Source organism: Myxine glutinosa, chromosome 2, assembly GCF_964187855.1.
Source record: "Myxine glutinosa chromosome 2, kmMyxGlut1.1, whole genome shotgun sequence".
In the NCBI taxonomy this organism is placed as follows: domain Eukaryota; kingdom Metazoa; phylum Chordata; class Myxini; order Myxiniformes; family Myxinidae; genus Myxine; species Myxine glutinosa.
The window spans coordinates 39,924,382-39,944,461 of record NC_136262.1 but is presented as its reverse complement, the minus strand read 5'-3'; positions in this window follow the sequence as shown (position 1 = coordinate 39,944,461).

The window sequence follows — 20,080 nt, the reverse complement described above, 5'->3', positions numbered from 1 at the left end:
GAAAAGCCGACGGCCGCCGAATTGGATGAGGAAATTTCATACGCGCCGGCGGTCGTCGAAGAAATAATGGAAATAAAAGAAATGATTGGGGCCGAAGAGACGGCAGAGATAGAAAATGAATCGTGGGAGAAAGAAATGGAATGCACACAAAGTTCGTGTTTGCACTGTGATGTCGGTCTTGCTAACAAAATGAAAAGTTTGCAGGTGCTGTTGCCGGAGAAGAAGGTCCCCAAGGTGAGATATAATGGCGCGAGTGTGTATGGCGGAAAAGGGTTTTGGCACGCTTGGGATCGAGACGAAACCCGGGCGGTCGTGGAAGGTCCATGGTGCGGTGTACGAGGGCGACTGGCGTGCGTATGAGAGAAAAGTGAGCACCGGAGCACGAGTGTGTGCAAGAAAAGTGTGTTACGGAGTGTGAGGGAGAATGCACACCGGAATGTGTGTGGGAAGAGTGTGTCGGAGAAGTGTGTGTTATGGAGTGTGTAACAGAGGCGTGCACACCCGAGAGCGTGGAGAAAAAGTGTGCAATGATGATTGGGTGTGTACAAGGTGAGTGCACACCCGTGGGCGTTACGGAGTACATAACAAGAGAGTGTGTAATGGAAGAGTGTGCACCAGGGTGTGCGTGAGGGTGTGTGAATGGGTGTGCAACAGGAGAGTGCACACCCGTGGGTGTTACAGAGTGTGTAACAGGAAAGTGTGTAACGGATTGTGTGGAAGGTGTGAGTGCGCCTAGGTGTGCAGGTGCGAGTACGGTGTGCGAGGGGGAATGCACACCAGAGGGCGTGAGAGGAGAGTGTACTGTAACAGAATGTATGGAGTGTATGGGGGCACCTCGGTGTGCAAGTGCGGAGTGGGTCGCGAGGTGTGGTGAGAACGCGGCTCAAGCATCGACACAGACCGGGGTAGTGTTTAGCGTGACGGATAGCCGATGTGAGCCCTCGGTGAGTTGTGTGCGGCGGGGATCGATGCTGCGGCGGTCTCACAAGGACCGACGTGCATGATTCATGCCGGCCCCCACCCTGTATGGTTGGTGCGGCGCCGTGGCAGTAAAGGCAATCGGTAAGGTTCAAGGGGAGGTCGGAGAGTTCGGAGCCGCGCCCCCTGGCGGGTGCGATGCTCCGACCGTGGGCGGTTGGGCCATCATGCATGGGACCGCACAGAGATGGAGCTCTGAACCTCGGCCCAACCTTGCCTCCTCCCCTGGATCGAAAATGCCAGACGGACCCAACCTACAGGAGAAAAACCGACCGAATGGATCGCTCGGCCTTCCGAGGTCGAGCCGTGACGACAATGTACACCCATTTGGAGAGGCTCAAGTGCAGTGGACGAATGGAAATAGTGTACACTACATGGGGGAATGGTAGTTTTACCATTCCTCAATCCAGGCCCATGAGCATTAGATTAGGGGGATGGCAGTGTTAGGCACATGGAGGGCCATCGATGGTTCCCTCCATGGGGCACCGGAGCTAGCCGAGGGAGGGCTAGGATAATTGTTAGGGAAATTAAATGACAGTAGAAGACACAAGATTTAAGTAGTGACATTTGTACTGTAGAGGGGACGTAGAGAGATTAGATGGATGTTAATGACGAGGGAAGTGCTTAGTGTAATGGGATGATGGGGAAGCACGAGGTTTAGGGGAAAAGCAGTTAGCTAGATGATGCTACGTGTGTGAGGATTTGTATTGAGACAAATGGAGTGTGTTACAGGTGTGCAAGACAAAAGGAGTGTGAGCCCAAAAGGTGTGCAAGAGAAGTGGTCTGTGAGATAAATGGTGTGCGAATGAGTAGTGTGGAATGCTTGGTGTGGAATAAAAGGTGTGGAATGCATGGTGCGAAGGACTGAATGGGGGAAGAGTAGAACCCATTCGCGAAAGCCTGAGGGGGTAGTTTAATGTCAGGTAGAGGGTATAGGCAAAATTTGCATGGATATTGACACCTGTGGTGCAGCTAGTGGCAAAGTAGTGCTTTGGAGGGTGCATGAGTCAGTGAAATGGCTGGGCGTGTGGCTTAATTGGTGCGTATGGTTATTGGGGCACTCCGCCACTGGTAGTTTGTCGGCCAGGTGAGGCCGCAGGTAGGCTCTGGGAGCCAGTCAGAGTAGTTGTGAGTTGTTCAGTGGGGCCCGAGGATCCAAGGGAAGGACCCGGGTAGCCCAATGCCAAGGTGGGCATCAGAGGGGTAAAGTGCCAGGAGGGGCCTTCCCCAGTTTAGGTAGTCACAGGAGCAGGTAGGCTCGGGTGGCGACTTCAGTGGCGGAGGTGCGCAGGTAGGTAGACCTGCTAGTGGAGCCACACGACCCAGCCCTGAAATTGTGCAAGGGCACAGTATGAAAAATTGGGGAGTGAGACCCAAATTCAGGGGCACCGCAGAGTGGGCAATGGGGATTCGGTTTTTAGAACCACATAGTTTAAAGATGGCCGATTGGCAGGGTACAACCCCGGGTAGTTTAACAGTAAATGTCAGTAGAGTAGTTAGGAAGAGAAATCCCCTTCGCGCCATCCACATCCATTCACCAAGGAGGACGAAGCTCCGCACCAAGATCAAGTGAACTGTTGAGTGAGTAAGACGCATCATGACGTAATGGGACATTGTGTTTGTTCCATTCCTTCCTTCCTGGGAGGGATTGGGAGACGAATTTGGCTTAGAGGGGGATAAGGGAGACAGGACGTAGGGACGAATTTGTAAATACAGGGAAGGGCTAGGGTAGTGTAAGCGACATTGGGGTACGAACGGATAAGGACGAGCTTGCTGTGCTCGCTCTTCCATGCCCCTCATGCTGCATTACCTTCTTTTTTTGTGTACCTTTGTGCCCTTTCCGCTTTGCTGGTCGTGCTTTGTCTCTTCCCCCCACCCCAGGACCATTTTGGAGGTGGAACTGTGCAGCACCATCGACCTGTGCAGCATCCCTGCTGCACTTTGCTACATCTGTGCAGCTGAACTGCGTGGCACTTTGCTGCCGTATCCTTTTCATTTGTTATAACTTTGCTGCACGTGTGCAGCACCCTGCTGCCACAAACACTTTGCTGCACATATTACACTTATGGACCACAAGTTTTGTGGCCTTACACCTCACTTGTGTAGTACCTTGCTGCAAACTCACATTGCATCTTCGGACCACTTGTTTTGAGTGGCATTAATGTCACGTAGTTGGACCACATAGGGTTGGCCCTTCTGGCAAATAAATAAACACTGTTTTTGTGTATCTTTATTATTTGTGTGCTAGGGACTAGAAGATTGTAAGTTTATTTAGCCCCGAAGAGCAGGAATGGCGTGTATGCCGGTCCAGGGGCTTGCCGGTTTGATATGTGCACACAGAAGATGCAAGCAGCAAGATGCAGGAAGCAAGCAGCAAAAATGTGATTTTTGAGTGTTTTTGTGTACTTTGCTGTGCTTTTTCTTCCCCTCCAATCTTCTTTCCAAAAAGGACAGGTCCTGGGTCGTAGAACTGTAAATAAGGAGTAGGTTTTGTGCTTGTATATAAAAATGCTGCCCACCGGCTCTATGTTTAGTTTGAAAACAATTCCGCAATTCGGTTAATTGTGGGCGTGATTCTGTAAGAGTAGCTACTCAACGCAGTAGGTGGGACATATTTAGTGTTTTAAAACTGTCTCACACACGGGCTAGAGTAAATGTTAGGGGGAACCACATCTATATGTCACATGTAGACGTAAAAGTTAGTCCTAGATCTTTCTCAAAACCGGTCATTCCAGTTTTTGTAGGTTCGACTTGGGGATGAGTCTGACGAGGGAGAGGGGTAGTGTTGCGGTTTTGAGTTTGTACAGTGAGTGTAATAAAGGTTAAAATTTCCCCTCATAGTTAGTCACACAAGCAACATGTAGCCTCGCGATAGTGTAGTTATCTCTTTGTATTTGTGAGCTTAGTCCTTTTCCTATGTTAGTTCTACGTTGAGTAGAGTCAGGAGAATAGGTCCTACTTCTACCGACTTTCCAACCTCCCTAGCCTCATGCCCCTTTGCGCTGACTTTGGTTCATTTTGGGCGAATTAACACGAGGCAGGCCTAGGAGGGTCGGGGCGGAGCCGAATGAGGGGCGGCAAAGGCGCTGACGGTAAGCACGAGCCACCAATCAGGGCTCAGATGTGGTGGCGGCAGCACTGCATCACAGGGCGTGGTAAGAAGGTTCGAGAGGGTTCCAGAAGGTTCGGGGGCGTACCTATATAACCCATCGCGCAAAGCCCCCAAGAGGACTCGACTCGCAGCAGTAAAAGGACTGATGAGCAGAGGACTTGAGGGCTCGCTGCTGCCCAGGGAGAACTCGCGCGCACTGACCAATCCGGAGGAATCGTTGAAGAGGAGTTGTGAGCGTCAGAGAACCGGGTGAGAAGAAGTAGTTCTGTGAGAGATACGCGGGTATATTTCAAAGATATCGCGGGTATATATATATATATATCAAAGAGGACTGAAATTTTTATTACAAAATACTGTCAGACATCCAACAGACATACTTTGCTTCTAAGGCTGAAATGTATGCTGAAAAATACCCAAAGCCACAGCATCAGCTTCAGTTGAAGTACATTGATACAGCACTTGGTGGTGAAGGAGCTGGGGCTCCCACGTCGATCGGAAGAATGGATGCGACAAAAAGCTGGAATTCATCCGAGTTGCTTTAATCAAACCAAACACTCAGGCACTCTGAAAAGCCCGTTTATCGGGCAGCAATATATATACATATTATCCCGGAGCGTTTGCCCAGGAAAGGCGAGAGGGGGCGTGGCCCAGCGTCCTGGCTGCGGCCTGGCAAGTTGAGCGCAGGCCTGCCCGGGCGTCCTGGACGAGCCCGGCATGGTGATCGCTCCGCGTCCTTGATAGGTGCAAGGCGATTGTGAAAACCCAGCGGTAGCCGCTACACACGTCCCCCCAGAATCGACTTGCACCGGCAGGGTCAATTTGAGGGGGGTCCTGATGACCCGGCCGAAGCGACCCCTGGCGGGTCGTGGGAGGGGGTCCGGTGTGGTGGTGGGCGGTCGAGTGGGGGGCACCGTGGATGGGGGGCGGCCTCGCCGCGGCGGAAGGGCCACCCGTGGTGGGTGGTCGACGTCCACGTGCGCCGGCTTGAGGCGGTCCACCGCAATCCGGTCCGACCTGCCGCCGATGTCGATGACGAACGACTTGTCGTCCCGTCACAGCACCCGGAAGGGCCCGTCGTACGGCGGCCGGAGTGGCCCCCGATGTGCGTCGTGACGCACAAAAACATACTCCGCTGTGCGAAGTGCTGGGGGGACGTAGGACTGGGGGTCACCGTGGTGGGATGTTGGCACGGGGGCAAACCGTCGGGCGGCCTCCTGGAGGTCCGAGCGCTGGTGAGCTGCGGACCAGGGACTGGTAGCGTCGGGCACGAATTCGCCTAGGACGCGTAGCGCCTGGCCATAGACAAGCTCGGCGGTGGATGCCTGGAGGTCCTCCTTGGGGGCCGTGCGGAGGCCCAAAAGGACCCACGGCAGCCGGTCGGCCCAACCGCCGTCTTGAAGGCCGGCCATGAGCGCGGCCTTCATGGAGCGGTGGAATCGCTCGCACAACCCATTTGCTTGGGGGTGGTAGGCCGTAGTACGGTGGAGCTTGACCCCCAGGTTGCGGGCGACCGCGCCCCACAGCTCGGAGGTGAACTGTGGTCTGCGGTCTGACGAGATGTCCGCCGGTGCGCCGAAGCGGGCGACCCAGGTGGCGATGAAAGCCTGCGCCACGTCGGCGGTGGTGGTGGAGACGAGGGGAACGGCCTTCGGCCACCTGGTGGTCCTGTCCACCATGGTGAGCAGGTGTGTGAACCCCTGTGACGGGGGGAGGGGGCCCACCAGATCCACGTTGACGTGGTCAAAACGTCGTTCGGGCACGGTGAAAGGTGCCAGCGGGGCCTGGGTGTGGCGGTGGACCTTGGCCCGTTGGCAGGCCGTGCAGGTGCTGGTCCAATCGCGGACGTCCCGACGAAGGCCGTGCCAGACGAATCGCGCCGACACCAGCTTCTGGGAAGCTTTCCGGCCCGGGTGGGAAAGGCCGTGGAGGGAGGCGAAGATGCGGCGTTGCCAGGTGACGGGCACGATGGGGCGAGGCTGGCCTTGGGAGACGTCGCAGAGCAGGACAGTGTCCGCGAAGGGGATGTCGGCCAGGCGGAGGCCCGTGTCCGCCGCCCAGAGGGCTTGCACCGTGGTGTCGGTGGTTTGGTCCGCCGCCATAAGCGCAAAGTCCACGCCCAGGTGGACCGCGTTCGCGCTGGCCCGGGAGAGACAGTCGGCCACGGCGTTGTTTTTGCCGGCGACGTGCCGGATGTCCGTGGTAAACTCCGACACGGCGGAGAGGTGGCGCTGTTGGCGGGCCGACCACGGCTCCGTGACCTTGGCCATGGCGTAAACCAACGGCTTGTGGTCGACGAACGCCGTGAAAGGTCGGCCCTCCAGGAGGTGGCGGAAATGGCGGACGGCCAGGTGTAGACCGAGGAGCTCCCGGTCAAACGTGCTGTATTTGAGCTCGTTCGGCCGGAGCTGCCGGCTGAAAAAAGCGAGTGGCTGCCAAACCCTGTTCACCCATTGCTCATGTACGGCGCCCACCGCGTAGTCGGAGGCATCCGTGGTGAGGGCGATGGGAGCGTTGAGCACCGGGTGAGCGAGCAGTGTTGCGTCGGCGAGGGCCCGCTTTGAGCTTTGGAAGGCCGCATCCATTGCTGCGGACCAGGCGATGTCATGCTTGGCCGGCTTGCCCCGGAGGGCTTCGTAGAGGGGCCGCATGAGTTGAGCAGCACGGGGCACGAAGCGGTGATAAAAATTCACCATTCCCAGGAATTCCTGCAGGGCCTTTATGGTGCGGGGACGTGGGAACGTGGTGATGGCTTCGACCTTGGTTGGCAGCGGCACGGCCCCGTTCTTGGTGATGTGGTGGCCCAAACAATCAACGGCCGTCGTGCCGAAGTGGCATTTGGCCGGGTTGACGATGAGGCCGTGCTTGCTGAGGTGCCCGAACAGTGTTCGGAGGTGGAGGAGGTGCTCGGCCTGGGACGTGCTGGCGACGAGGATGTCGTCCAGGTAAACGAAAAGGAATGGCAGGTCACGCAGCACGCCGTCCATCAAGCGCTGGAACGCCTGAGCCGCGTTCTTGAGACCAAACGGCATCCGCAAGAATTCGAATAAGCCGAACGGCGTGATGACTGCCGTTTTAGGGACATCGGCCGCCCTGACAGGTACCTGGTGATATCCCCGTATGAGATCAATTTTCGAAAAAATGACCCGTCCCACCAGACGGGCGGAGAAGTCTTGGATATGCGGGATCGGGTACCTGTCGGGGGTGGTAGCGTCATTGAGACGGCGGTAGTCGCCACACGGGCGCCATCCACCCCCCGGCTTTGGCACGATGTGCAGTGGCGAGGCCCACGCGCTATGGGAGCGCCGCACGATGCCGAGGTGCTCCAACGCGTCGAATTCTGCCTTCACCACGGCGAGCTTGGCTGGGTCGAGGCGGCGGGCCCTGGCATAGACCGGCGGGCCCGTGGTTGGTATGTGGTGCTCGATCCCATGCCGTACTGCGACGGCCGAAAACGTCGGCCACGTGAGGGCCGGGAACTCCGTGAGCAGGCGAGCAAACTCGTTCGCCGCCGGGACGGCGCATGCCAGCTCGGTCGGCGCGGAGCTGCTCAATGTGCATACCAGGGAGCTGAAGGTTTCGGCGTTGATTAAACGACGCCGTTGGATGTCCACCAGCGGTCCGTGTGCACAGAGGAAGTCGGCGCCTAGCAGAGCCATGGGCACGTTTGCGGTTACAAACGTCCAAGCAAAGCGTTGGCCGCCGAAGCAGAGGGTGACGTTGCGCAGGCCGAAGGTGCGGATGGTCGATCCGTTGGCCGCAACCAAGGAGGGGCCGCAAACCGCGGATTGCCTGTCCTGGTCAGAGGCGGGTATGACGCTCAGTTGGGCGCCGGTGTCGCACAGGAAGCGCCATCCGGACGCTTTATCCGTGATGAACAGTAAGTTGCCCGTGTGGCCGGCGCTCATGGCTGGTAATGAATGCCGGCCCGGCCGTTTCCCGGCCTGCCGAAGGTGCACGGGGGTCGGCATGTCCAGGCCTTCTGTCCGAACCTGGCATGATAGTAACACCACGCTTGGTCAGGTGGAGGCCCCGGTCGTCGTGCTGGAGGTGGTCGGCTCGGTGTAGCGGCCGCCAATTGCGTCGGCAGTTCGGTCGTCGACCGTGCCGGGTGCTCGGGTGCCATGGGTGTTGCGTCGGACGGCGGTGGGTCCCATGTCGCCGCTGCGATGCGCTGTCCTGCGGCGGAGATATTGTCGGCTTCTCTGGCAAGGGCCCGGGGATCTGTGATCGTCGTGCTTGCCAGGGCGAGGCGTACCGGGTTAGGCAGCTGACGGAGGAACAGCTCCCGGATCAGGAATGCCGGAGAGTGCTCGCCGAGCAGTGAAAGCATGTAGTCCATTCGCTCGGAAGGGCGCGTGTCGCCGAGCTCGGGCAGGTCGAGCAGGCGCCGTGCGCGTTCCGCCGATGGGAGGGCGAAAGCGTCGAGGAGAAGCTTCTTAATCGCGCCGTATTTGTCAGCGGCTGGCGGGCTCTCGAGGAGGCTCAGGGCGCTGGCCGCGGTGGCCGAACCGAGCGCTGCTACCACATGGTGGAAGCGGGTGTCGTCGGCCGTGATGCCTCGCAGGGCGAACAGGGAATCCGCCTGTGTGAACCAAACCGCCGCGTGAGCCTCCCAGAAGGTAGGCAGTTTAAGGGCGACTGCCGTGTCCATGTCGGTAGGTCACCAATGAAGGAGCTGGGGCTCCCACGTCGATCGGAAGAATGGACGCGACAAAAAGCTGGAATTCAACCGAGTTGCTTTAATCAAACCAAACACTCAGGCACTCTGAAAAGCCCGTTTATCGGGCAGCAATATATATACATATTATCCCGGAGCGTTTGCCCAGGAAAGGCGAGAGGGGGCGTGGCCCAGCGTCCTGGCTGCGGCCTGGCAAGTTGAGGGCGAGCCTGCCCGGGCATCCTGGACGAGCCCGGCATGGTGATCGCTCCGCGTCCTTGATAGGTGCAAGGCGATTGTGAAAACCCAGCGGTAGCCGCTACAGTGGTTTATATTTTATTACTATATTTAGGAATCAAAGTCCTAAGTAGTAAGATAAAATGAATATGTCAGCCTGGTCATGTTAAGTCATAGTCCGACCAGATGGTACACAGGTAGTGCATTTTTCGTTGAGCTCTCCAGTGTTAGCTTGATACCCGACCCGACTATGAACTCGGATCGGTGCTTTACACACTGGGGGGTTACAAAACAGAGTGTACCTCAGGTTCGTTTGCATTCGCTCTACTCGGTGATCTGCTATCCTTGATTATGGAACATCTCAACAGGGCATTGAAGCTCAAGGGTGAAGCTCGATTAGTTGCTTTGGATATCTCAAAAGCCTTTGATAAAGTGTGGCACAGGGGTCTGCTCTACACGCTTCAGTCATATGGTATATCTGGAGCGATGCATTCAACCATTTCAGCTTTCCTTACAAATCGCAAGATGAAGTTTGGACTTGAGGGTCAATCTTCTCCTACTCGCTCCATCAATTCAGGTGTTCCACAAGGTTCTGTCCTTGGTCCTAGCTGTTCCTTGTTTATATCAATAATCTTCCTAATATTGTTCTGTCTCAGCTAGCCCTGTATGCTGATGATTCCTGACTCTACTGTACATCTGCTGATTCACTCAACACCACTCGTAATGAGGTTGGTGTTTCTCTGGACAATGATTTGGAGAATGTGTTGAAGTGGGGGCACGACTGGCTGGTAAACTTCAATGCAAAGAAAACTAAACTGTTGTCCATATCTCGTTCTCGAAACAGGTCTTTCCCTTCTGTGTACATGGGGTCTTCAACCTTTACAGAATCATCTGAACTTCGGCTTCTTGGTCTGGACATGTCTTCTAACCTCCGTTGGGATAAGTACATTTATGGTATTGGTAAGAGTGCTTCCAAGCGAGTTGGTTTGTCTTTATCGAGCGCAGAGGTATTTACCTCCTGAGGCTGTTTTGTACCTGTATAAGACAACTATACGTCCCCTCATTGGAGTACTGTTGCCACATGTGGGCCGGAGCACCAGCCTTCCACTTATCTTTGCTCGATAGGCTCCAGAAACACATTGTCAACCTGGTTGGTGTGAGATGGGTTCAACTCTTCAACCACTCTCTCACCGTACGTCAGTTGCCACTCTGGGTTTGTTCTACAGATATTTTCATGGAAAATGTTCTGTTGGACTTTCTAAATTGGTTCCTCCCATACGAGTGTTTGGACGTAAGACTCGGTTTGCCATCTCCACACACCCACACACTATAGCCGATCCAAGATGGAGAAAGAAAGGCTATGCAGATAGTTTTATCCCTTGTGCTGTCTGGCTCTGTAATTCCCTACCTGGAATGTGTTTCCCATTATCCTACAACCTACTCGCTTTAAGAGGGAACGTCAATTCATACTTCCTACATCTTTGAGGTTTAATCGCATTTTACCCAATCAATGCTACTTCCTGTGTCTTGGATTTTTCTTATTATTTATTTATTTATATTATTTTGCTTTATCCTCATATTTTTCTAACCTTCGTTTAGCCCCTTACCTAGAGTGGCTGCATGCCTTGTCTGGGTCGATATCCATAAAAACAAGCGTTACGCCTAGGGCCCCCGCCGGGGAAGTGATGTGAGTTAACAAAGTGGAAGACGCAGAAAACATACTATGATATGATATTTCGCTCACAAGGTTCAGACATACTTGGAGGCGTCCATCTTGGATTTTGACGTGGCGACCCAATTTTCTATAGCGTTCTTCCTTATGCCGAGATACACCCACACACCAGATTAGAAGTTGGTACTTCGCTTATTTTTCAAGATATTTCGTTCACAAGGTTCAGACATATATATGGTGGTGGCCATCTTGGATTTTGACGTGGCGACCCAATTTTCAATAGGCCTCTTCCTTATGCCTAGATACAACCACACACCAGATTAGAAGTTGGTACTTCGCTTATTTTTCAAGATATTCCGCTCACAAGGTTCAGACATACATGGCGGCGGCCATCTTGGATTTTGACGTGGCGACCCAATTTTCAATAGCGTTCTTCCTTATGCCGAGATACACCCACACACCAGATTAGAAGTTGGTACTTCGCTTATTTTTCAAGATATTCCGCTCACAAGGTTCAGACATACATGGCGGTGGCCATCTTGGATTTTGACGTGGCGACCCAATTTTCAATAGCGTTCTTCCTTATGCCTAGATACACCCACACACCAGATTAGAAGTTGGTACTTCGCTTATTTTTCAAGATATTTTGCTCACAAGGTTCGGACATACATGGCGGCGGCCATCTTGGATTTTGACGTGGCGACCCAATTTTCAATAGGGTTCTTCCTTATGCTTAGATACACCCACACACCAGATAAGAAGTTGGTACTTCGCTTATTGTTCAAGATATTTCGCTCATAAGGTTCAGACTTACATGGCGGCGGCCATCTTGGATTTTGAGGTGGCGACCCAATTTTCAACAGCTTTCTTCCTTGTGCCGAGATACACCCACACACCGGATTAGAAGTTGGTACTTCGCTTATTTTTCAAGATATTTCGCTCACAAGGTTCAGACATATATGTGGTGGCGGCCATCTTGGATTTTGACGTGGCGACGCAATTTTCAATAGCGTTCTTCCTTATGCCGAGATACACCCACACACCAGATTAGAAGTTGGTACTTCGCTTATTTTTCAAGATATTCCGCTCACAAGGTTCAGACATACATGGCATCAGACATACATGGCGGCGGCCATCTTGGATTTTAACGTGGGTTGCACCCACACACCAAATTCGAATGCGGTCCTTCGCTCATGCACGTACGCACGCACGCACGCACGGACGGACGGACGGACGGACACACGGACGGAGGGGAAAACCATAGTCCCCCTTTCACTCCGCGGTGCGACGGGGGACAAAAAACATCCCTCAGGTGGACTTTAAGCTGGGTGGTCAGTCTGCTAGCATTAGTTGGCAGATGTTAAAGATATCACGGTCTTCCAAAAAAAAAAAAAGGAGGCAAGTTATTTATTGCCTGTACCATGAACAAATTACAAATTTATTTCTAAATTGCCTTCAGTCAAACTTCAGGCTTGGCCAGCCGGTTCATGAAACAACTGGGCCAATACCATACCCACCTGACCTCAAGAACGTGATAATATTAATTTATTAATTGGGGGCGTTAATGTTGTAGTACTAGTTACTACTACTACTACTACTACTACTACTACTACTACTTCTACTACTACTACTACTACTATTACTACTACTACTATTACTACTACTACTACTACTACTACTAATACTACTACTCCGTTAAATTATGATCATTCTGCAATCGACAGATAAAGAGCAGCTTTACTCTTTGCCTTGTCCATCTAGGGCCGAGGCATGATGTAATACACATGCTCACATTTTTACAGCCAGGGAACACAGTTTCAGTGGAGCAAAACACAAAAATGTATGCTGGAAAAGAACAAATAAAAATAGGAGTAAACTAAAAAGCCATTAAAAGGCGCGGAATGAACACGAAAGACATCCAAAAGATGGTTAAAAGCCATGAGAAGGCAAATGCATTTTGCAATTCTCGTACTAATCAATATTCATGAGTAAAACAGGCAATGGCAAGCACAGATGAAAAAGAAAGGGACACCAATTATTTATTTATTTATTCCTGGCTAAATATTTGAGCAACATATTAAAACGAAAGAAACGTTTCATATTCTGGCTCCCACAATGTCTGTCTCGTATACAGCACCTTATACTATTAAATTGTTCGAAATTATCATCACATAAGTGCAGTAATAGAATGGCTGAATCAGTGACACTTGAAAATTATCCATTACACAAATTAAAACCAACCACGTGAGCAACAATAGCTGGCGTAAACCAAGATCAGTTTGAAGAGATTTGCTTTGAAAGATACAGGGGATGGCATGGAGAGGAGGAAAAGGAAAGATGGGAGGATTACCAAGTTGTATTGGGATACCATTGTTTTGACACTTACAATATATAAATAAATCAGTGGTTATGTTGTGCCAAATTTTGGGGTGCTGCAGTCTGGCAGAAATATGTCAGCTGTTATGTCATCCCCAGATCTCATCTCCCATCGCATCAAGTTTCAAAATGACACTCACCATTGAGTGCCCAAAATAAGTATAAATAAAATACGAAAATTTGACTATGATAAGCAAAAACATAAACTAGAAAACATCTGAAAATGCAAAGCCCGTCCACGTCCGTTTGTATTCAGACGTCTTCTTTTTCCGTATGCTCAAAATAACAAAAACCGTTTATAATATACAAAATGAAAATTGCTTTTATGCAACCTTGACCTTTGACCTTTTGATCTAAAAAAAATCAATCGACTCCTACCTTTTGAATAGTGAACCAATTCAGTGACCAAATAGGCTAATTCTTAAAATTTCCAGGTCAATCGGATGAAAATTGACGATTTTACGTGACGCTGACCTTTGGCCTTTTGGCCCAATTATAAATTTGGCTTCTCCATATTCCCATAATAAAGCTTTGTTGAAAATTTGATGACAAAACTCAAATGGTAAATTGAAATTTCAGGTCAATCGGATGAAAATTGACGATTTTAATTGACACTGACCTTTGACCTTTTGTCCATATTATTAATTTGGCTTCTCCATATTTCCATAATAAAGCTTTGGTGAAAATTTGATGAAAATAGCTGAAATGGTAAAAAAAAAAGTTACGTTTTTTAAAAAAGTTACTTTTTACTTTTTTAAGTTACTTTTTTTAAAGTTACTTTTTAAAAAAAAGACAGGCACACGGGCACATGCACACACGCACACAGACATACAGATGTGATTACAAAACCCCATCTCCTGTGCATGGGGACGGGCTAATAACACTCACACGCACTTAATCTCACAATTAAGATTGCCCTTAAAAAAAAATCATATGAATTTCGTCTCGATAACCAACGTTTTTGATAAAACTATGGTTTTTAAGAAATGAAGATACAGTCACGTGAAAAAGTAAGTACACCCCATGTGAAGTTTTGACTTTTTCAACATATTTCAACATACAGCTATTTGATCTTCATTTCAACAATATTGATCGATAAAGGTGATATAATATAACAAATATCATGAAACATTTACATTTTGTAGTCCATTGTATAATTTAAATAAACATAAATGCAAATTTCGCATGTGGAAAAACTAAGTACACCCTTGGCTCTAATAGGTGGTATTGCCCCCTTTGGCAGAAACAACCTCAAGTAGGCGTTTCTTATAACTGTCTACCTGTCTCTGACATTGACGAGGAGAAATTTTTGCCCACTCCTCCATGCAGAATTCTTTCAGCTGTGCGATGTTTGAGGGGTTTCTTGCATGCACAGCTCGTTTCAAATCCCCCACAACATCTCGATGGGATTTAGATCCGGGCTTTGACTTGGCCATTCCAGAACCCTCCATTTCTTTCTTTTCAGCCATTCCTTGGTGGATTTACTGGTATGTTTAGGGTCATTGTCATGTTGCAAGGTCCACCTTCGGGTGAGCTTCAACTTTCCGACAGATGGCCCCACATTATCCTCAAGCACCCTCTGTTACAATGAAGAATTCACAGTGGATTCTATGATGGTGAGCTGCCCAGGCCCTGATCCAGCAAAGCTGCCCCAAACCATAATATTTCCACCACCATGCTTTACAGTTGGTATCAGGTTCTTGTGGTCAAATGCTGTCTTTGGTTTTCGCCAAACATGTCTTCTGGTACTGTGGCCAAATAGCTCTACCTTTGACTCATCTGTTGAGAGCACATTGTTCCAGAAGTGCTGGTCTTTGCCTAGGTGTTCATTGGCAAACTTTAGTCTTGCCCTGATGTTCTTTCTGGACAGCAAAGGTTTCCTCCTGGCACACCTCCCATGTAGATCAAATTTGTGCAGCCTCTTTCTAATGGTAGACTCGTGCACTTTGACATCAACAGTGGCAAGAGCTACCTGTAGGTCCCGTGATGACATTCTGGGGTTCTTAGAGACTTCTTTCAGCATCTTGCGGTCTGCTCTTCGGCTGCACTTGCTGGGACCTGGCCTGAACAAGTTGGCAGTTGTTTGGAATCTTCTCCACTTGTAGATGATCTTCCGGACAGTCGAATGATTGATTTCAAATTGTTTGGAGATCTTTTTAAATCCCTTCCCAGACTCGTAGGCATCTATAACCTTCTTTCTGAAGGCCTCAGAGAGCTCTTTTGATCTAGGCATGGTGACGCCACACACTTCAACAACAAAGAGCAAACCAAACTAAATGTCTCAGGTTTAAATAAGACAGGTTCCTCCAAAATCCTCTCTCACGATGTTCTAATCATTTGCACCTGAGCTGGTGCACCTGATTTTAATTTTAGGTATTTGAAGTAGTGATAAATGTAGGGGTGTACTTACTTTTTCCACATGCGAAATTTGCATTTATGTTTATTTAAATTATACAATGGACTACAAAATGTAAATGTTTCATGATATTTGTTATATGATATAACCTTTATCTATCAATATTGTTGAAATGAAGATCAAATAGCTGTATGTTGAAATATATTGAAAAAGTCAAAACTTTACATGGGGTGTATTTACTTTTTCACGTGACTGTATGTTTTTATTATTGTTATTTATTATGTAATTTGTTGTTTCACACCGACACTAGAATGACCTTTATTGCTTGGTGCCACCATCATTAGACTGCAGTCGTTTGTGGGATATCCTATGCCATTGTGAACGTACATATATTTTTTGTTCTTCAAAACAATTACTTCGGTAGAAGAATTAAAATTGTTTGGTTATCAGTTTGATATTAAAACTTTTTACCTAAACCTTAAAAAAAATATACATCTACATGGCATCATAATGCAATATGTCCCTCACAAATGCCGAAGGAGGCGTTCCTGGAGAGTGAACTATCGTTTCAAAAGGAAATTAAAGGGTTTCGTTCAAATCCCCTCTACAATCTCCAGTGGACCCCCTATCGCTTACATGTGTACAGTACAGCACCACATGTTTGAGAAGTTTTGTTTCAGAAGAGCTCGCTAAAATACAAACACGCAAATATGATACCTGTTTATAGATATACTACGATAAAAAAAGGTTTCAGTACCAAACCACTCCACATATTCTCAACTTATTGATCAAGTCGAACGGCACTCTTCGACATCGCAACGGCGACCGATATGCCTCCACCCACCCTTTTTTTTGTATACAATATCGAGGCTCATGTAAAAGTTAACATTAATGCTAAAAAAAAACAACGGACACATAAGACAAAATAAAGGGAGTGGGGAAACACACAAGCACAACATTTGAGAGCAGGGACATCGGGAGATCTGTGGGAGGGAGAGGGCTTGGGGGGAGGATGCGTGGGAAAGGGGCGGGGGGTGGGAGAGTTAAAAAAAACACATAGACACAGCTATTATATAATCATAATACTTGCACCAAGTTTGATTTGAATCCCTTCAGCTGTTGTGAAATATTACATTTATTCGACATGACGTCTGACCTTTGATGCTGAAATCTATGCAGTTCATCTATGCATCATAATATACAGTACATGGTGTAACAAAATTCCGGAATCATAGGTTAATTGTGTATTTCTGTTTTTTCAGGATAGAACATATGAAAATGGATTACACTATGCAAGACAAAGCTGAACTGGTCCTCTTAACATGCCGGAGGTTTAATCCAGAGAGCAACTTCTCAATAATTCCATCGCCGACATCCAAAGAAGCCCATGCTGACAACAAGGAACAGTGTCAAAGTTAATGAAACAATTTTGTGAAACTGGAAGTGTAACAGATAAACAAAGAAGTGGTCGTCCGCACTCAAGTACGCATCCTGATCACACCGTAGATGTTTTAGCAAATGTTGCTGTGAGCCCCCTTAGATCAACGTGAAAAATTGGTCCTCTTTCTGGTGAAACTCCCTCAATCCAGGATCACAGCTCACTTCCACTCTTTTGTTACTCTTTTCTCACACCAGTGGAACCAACTTCCACATTCTCTTCATCTCGTTATTCCCACCGGATCTTCAAGACAGTTGTTCCCCATCATCTCAGATTGTCCACAATCCAAAAACCATGATATTGTTATGAATTTGGGTAGAGCAATATCTACAGCCAGATAGATCTGAATAGGTAACATGCTTCGACTGTCGCGATAGGGAATCTACCTTGTAATAAGTTATATGGTTAGCCCGGTTTGTCGGTATAAGCTGTATTGGTGTCTCCGCTACGAGGGAGCAGGGCGTGCCAAATAGTGCAGGGATTATGGATAAGATTCCTTTGTTCGTCATTTCCCCCTGTCGCCAATCCTTTGTCCCTTATGGCAACGCACTCATATAAACACTTAGATAGGTCCTTAGTGTGCAACAGTAATTAAATTCCCTTCCCTTACAAAGACTGTGGAAGACAAACAGGCAACGGCCGCGTACAATACCAGCGTGGGCGTCAGACACCGGGCAGGCTGGGAACCATGCCCAGGAGGACTGTGATTGGTTGGCGCAGAAGGCGTGAACCTTGAGCGAATCAGCGCGGAAGGCGTGAGGAGGTTCGGCAGACGGCGGGAAGCTACGAGGCTCTGGTTGGTGGCGCACCAAAACTGACGTCACATGCCAAGTTACAAAAAGACTCGCTGGCGGGATTCTGGACGCTTCACTCTGGGGGATTGAGTCGTGCTGACGCTTCGCTCTGGGTATTGAGTCGTGTCGGTCTTTCTCTCTTCGCTCTCCGTTCCTGGCTCTCATTGTGCCTCGTGTTGGAGATCGGCCTCGTGTTGGAGATCGGCTTCGCGGGGAGATCGCTCGCCCAGTTGCTTTTGGTGCTGGAGCGAACGGACCTCATGGGCGGTCGAAAGGAGCCTGGAGTGGGGTTGGTCGCTCAGGCCTGGTGGAGCTCATGGGCGAGGCGGACTGAGGAAGCCACGTTGGACGAAGGACACATTTCGGACAGATAAGCTCACACCCACGAACCATTACACGGCGGACAGTTTTTTTTTGTCATTCATTTTCCTTTGTCTTGTTTCTGAGGTGAGGTGTGCGGGATCCCGATTTAGGACATTTTATTACCGGCGCATATTTTCCTGTCCCGCTATCTCTTGTAAAATAAACCCTTGTATTATTTTCCCTTTCCATTCAAAATCTTGTGTTCGTTGAGTCAATTCCCCTGCAGGATTGGAGCTGTGGTTGGATCGCTATAGGTAAGCGCTTCCGCCTCTTCCTCTTCACTTCTTCCTCCCGTGGCTTATAGCCAAATCCGAGTTGGTCGTCGCCTCAATTAAAGCCGTTCGGTCATTCGCAAGCCCTGGTATTAACCGGAGGGTATTCACACGACAATATTTTCTGCCGTCATTAACCACCCTCCCTCGAAATCCCCTTCCTTCCAAATTTCCAATTTTCCCTCATGAGAGTTTCCTTCTGTATGGATCTTGTCCACCCCGTGCATTCTCGCTTGCACCCCATTCCTCCCCACTCCCATTGTTTGTCCAAGTCTCCCTCTGTCTTGGCCTTGAACTCTGCTGTTGGTGTTTCTCCTCTCTTTGAACTGTTCCTTTTGTCCTGTTGTATCCTGATCCATTCAGTGTACCAGTATGTACTAGCTCTTCCACACAACAATGCATACTAAAATTCTAGAGCGGCACTCAATAAGAGTGTTTACTTCCACCAGATTGAACAGTTTACGTTTTGAATACCATTGAAAGGCCAGATCTGGATCTGAACCTGAACCTAAACCAAAATCGAATTGGCTTGTTCTAGACTAGATGGATTACTGAGAAATGTGAATGTTCGGTGCATGTTTGGGTAAAAGTTGGGAACCTCACTTGTTAACATAACTAGCGTATGCTGAATTCGATTAACCCGGTTCCCAAGCCGAATTTTGAGTTTTTGACTTTCTAATTAACATAAAGGAAATGGCTTGCAAATTGCCATTGTTGGACAATTTCTTTGAACAAGCATTTATATATCATGTATATACATGCAGCTCTTTTACTTTAACTTTACAACTTTTACCCCAAAATGCACCTAGAAGCTTATACATAGCTGTTTTCATAAATCCGTCTAGTCTATATTATGGTTGGCGACATATTGAAAGTAACATTAAAACTGATATTGGACACTATAATTTGGAAATGGTTTTAATAAGACAATGTTTCATACAACCATTTATTCTAAAATTAAGTATACATGGCCATGAAGCACAAACATTCAGGAATGTCACACATGTTGTTTTGCCAAACTACATCAAATTCATAAAAGGGGTCTGATCATCACTCTGTTGCTGACAGACACACATTGATGTGCACCTCAACTCTGAATCGCGACATTTGCAGCGTCGAGTCTTGCATTGCTTCTGGCATGCACAACAAATCATCTTGAGGCAACTTTCCGGGATTGGACCCAGTGACATCAGAATAGGCTCTAGTCCTGAATCACCCTGTTTCCATCCCATTTCCACAGATGCAGGAAGGTCAGGTATGGCACAATGAGCATTTCTCCATACCATGGCTTGATAGTGTACTCGCATCAAATGGAAATGAAGAGCATCACTTGTCGGTGACATTGCTTCTGGTTTACCAGTCTTGGAGAACAACATATGTCGTGATGAATCAACAGAGGAACCCTCAAAATTCTCCAAATTCGGCTTGGGAACCGGGTTAATCGAATTCAGCATACCCTAATTAAGTTAAAAAGTGAGGTTCCCAACTTTAACCCAAAAATGCACCTAAAAGCTTAAACATGGCCTTTTTCAATAAATCCATCTAGTCTATTCTTGTAATTTAACCAACTCATCTACCAAATTTTGTGATAATCCGTCCACAACGTTTTTAAATATCATGCTATATATCGTTTTTGGTCCTATCACTTAATGGTGAAGAATCACTTCAGAAATTAAAAAATTGTTGCACCTGGATCCGTATTCAGATCTTCACCAAAATTCAGATCTTGAAAACATAACCTCCATCCACCTTCGGAAGCAGAGGTAAAAAGTAAAAAGTAAAAAAAAGAGTAAATAAAATAAAATAAGAAACAGCCTTGCCTCCA